Below are 3,160 nucleotides of genomic sequence, written 5' to 3' on the forward strand. Positions count from 1 at the left end.
TGCAGTCTGGTGCCCTTGCCCTTTACAGAACTATAAGTTACTATCCCTTATTTGGGGGGGGGGGGGCATGTTCGGCTTCATTCTCTATTAGGGGGCCCATTTTAAAAAGTCAATTGGGATGAATCGGAAGACCTCCTCTCTAAGACAGTCGACATAACATTGTTTTTGTTGTTGTCGTTTCGACATAACATTGTTTTTCTTGTTGTCGTTGTTACCGCTGCTATTTTTGTTGTTGTTGTTGTTGTTACATGGATAGACTAGTGTTTCCCCAAACTTAGCCTTCCAGACCAAATGAGGGGAAACCCTGCCATAGACAAACTGGGAAATCCCACTAGCCGAGTACAACAAATTGGACCTTAGTGTGTACTATAAATCCCACATAGGTTAGTGTAGAGGAAGAAAGTGTAATTAAGGGTTGAGGGGGGGGGTAACAACTCTGTCATAGTCAAACGCTCTCAGATTGGGAACCCCATTAGTCAGGTGCAGCCAGATGTGGGCCCCGGGTTTATGACCCTATTATTATTTTATTTCGTATCAAAAGCATTGCATAAATTAGTATAAAACTGATAAAAATAGAAGGAGCGCAGGCAAACTCTCTGAGATCAGAAACCCCATTAGTCAACTGCAACCATATGTGGGCCCTGGGGTTTCCGACTGGGGCCACGTTCAGGCCCATCACCCTGTGCTACATCTCCCAAACTGACTCCCTTTTCCCACCTCCTTTTCTGGGGTCCCCTTTCAGGCCGAAAAAAGCAAGTGCCTAAGGCGATCAAGAAGAAGTTCAATACCTTTGTCAAAAAAATGGGGATGAAGGCAAGTCGCTGGAAAGTGTGGAAGAAAGGTAACCATGGGTGATGGGTTGTGTAGTCATTGGGAGAGAGGCTGCTTCCTCTCATCTGAATCTCACATGTCTTTCCTTCTGCAGCTTTCTGCAAAAGCCCTTCAGGATAGGTAAGACGAATATATATTATTACCTTTATATATGTGTATTCCGGCTTTCTCCCAACAGAGAGCCTCAAAAGACATGTCAATAGATGGGATCTCTTGTTCTATTCCACCTTTCTCCCAACAGAGGGCCTCAAAGAGGGGCAGGGCTTAGCACAGCGGGCTAAACTTCTAGCTGCAGAAAATCCTGACGATCGAAAAGGTTGGCAGTTCGAGCCCGGGTTGGGGTGAGCACCCACCATCAGCCCCGTACCCTGCCCATCTAGCAGATCTGTTAGGGAAAACTACACCAAAAATAAAGCAGAGCATCTTAAAATATCCTGCCAATTTAGAGGTTGGCAGTTCGAGCCCGAGTCGGGGTGAGTACCCACCGTCAGCCCCAGCTCCCTGGCCACCTAGCAGATTGAAAGCAGAAATATGAGTAGTGGGTAGCAGTTAGGTAATTAAATGTGCCATTAAGGACATCGATCAAGAGGACATCTAAGGACGACAAAACTCCTGGGCATGGAAGATAGAGCGACAGCAACACCACCACCACCACCACCACCACCTCCCCCCCCCCCCCCGGTGGCTGGAGTGCAGCACAGTCTCCAAGATGCCGGAAATAAGATGGGAAATGCCTTTACTTCTGTTTGTGTACTGTCTATCCTTGTTAATTGTGTAACAGCATTGAATGCTTGCCCTATATGTGTTCTGTAATCCGCCCTGAGTCCCCTCGGGGAGATAGAGCAGAATATAGAGTATAGTAGTAGTAGTAGTTCTGCCATAATAATACTAATAATTATTGTTATTATAATATTTATTTATTATTATATTATATTTATTATATATTTCTTATATTAATATTTATTAAGGGCTGAGAATGGCGGTTAATAAGTGCATCAAATAAATAAATAAATAAATAAATAATTATTGTTATTATAATTATAATAATTATTGTTATTAGTAGTAGTAGTAGTTGTTGTTGTTGTTGTTCTGCCAACTTTGCAGTTCAAAAACATGCAAATGTGAGTAGATCAATAGGTACCGCTCCGGCGGGAAGGTAACGGTGCTCCATGCAGTCATGCTGGCCACATGACCTTGGAGGCGTCTATGGACAACGCTGGCTCTTCGGCTTAGAAATGGAGATGAGCACCACACCCCAGAGTTGGACACGACCGGACTTAATGTTAGGGGAAAACCTTTACCTTTACCTTTACTTTTACCTAATAGTAGTAATCTCAAAAGGGGGATGCAAAAAGTCTCATGTAAAGGGGTTGCTGGGATAGCAACAAGTGGACGTGTGGGGCAACGCACTGCCTGCATCCTTCATTGACGGTTTTGTCCCTTTTCTTCTGCAGGTCACAAAGGGAACCCAGGAGGTGTAGGGACGCCAACATCACCACCGACTCCCAACAATAAAGGAAAAATGAAACCCTAAAATGTCCAACTGTCCTTTATGTTATTTATATATCGTGTCAGGAGTGAACCAAACAATTGTATTGTATTTTTTAAAAACACACACACAAAGTTTGCAAACTTGGCATTCTATTAAATGTCCTTTGACCAGTATCTGGCCACTTGGAGTGCTGCTGCTGTTGCTATAAGAAGGTCCTCCATTGTGCACGTGGCAGGGCTCAGACTGCATTGCAGTAATTGGTCTGTGGTTTGCTCTTCTCCACGCTCGCATGTCATGGATTCCACTTTGTAGCCCCATTTCTCAAGGTTGGCTCTGTATCTCGTGGTGCCTGAGTGCAGTTCAAGTTGCCGAATTTTCTCTGTGCCCAGGAGGGAATCTCTCATTTTTTATCAGGCATTGATTGAGGATCTGGGTTTGAGCCTGCCACTTTTGGACTCTCGCTTGCTGAGGTGTTCCAGCGAGTGTCTCTGCAGATCTTAGAAAACTATTTTGTTGGTGTGCTGGCTGATATCCAAACAGGGGATGAGCTGGAGATGTAACTGCCTTGGTCTTTTCATTATAGGTTGCTACTTCCCGGCGGATGTCAGGTGGTGCAATGCCGGTTAAACGGTGTAGGATGCAGACGCCCCGTAATAATGTGGCATGTCTCATTAAGAGCCACATCCAGTGTTTTAACATGGTGATATGTGTTCCACACTGGGAAAGCATAGTCAGCAGCAGAGTAACCAAGCGCAAGGGCAGATGTCTTCACTGTGTCTGGTTGTGATCCCCAGGTTGTGCCAGTCAGATTTCGTATGATAATTTTTCATATGATAA

At 44.6% G+C, this 3,160-nt stretch overlaps 1 long non-coding RNA gene across 1 annotated transcript; it reads left to right on the top strand.

Moving 5' to 3' along the window:
• The first annotated feature begins 747 nt into the window (after positions 1 to 747).
• On the top strand, positions 748 to 2,361 carry LOC137097687 (uncharacterized). Its single transcript, XR_010910357.1, has 3 exons — positions 748 to 841; positions 926 to 951; positions 2,286 to 2,361. It is a non-coding gene; the product is annotated as an uncharacterized lncRNA (long non-coding RNA).
• The last annotated feature ends 799 nt before the right edge of the window (positions 2,362 to 3,160 follow it).

This window comes from Anolis sagrei, chromosome 11 (genome assembly GCF_037176765.1).
Source record: "Anolis sagrei isolate rAnoSag1 chromosome 11, rAnoSag1.mat, whole genome shotgun sequence".
Classification (NCBI taxonomy): domain Eukaryota; kingdom Metazoa; phylum Chordata; class Lepidosauria; order Squamata; family Dactyloidae; genus Anolis; species Anolis sagrei.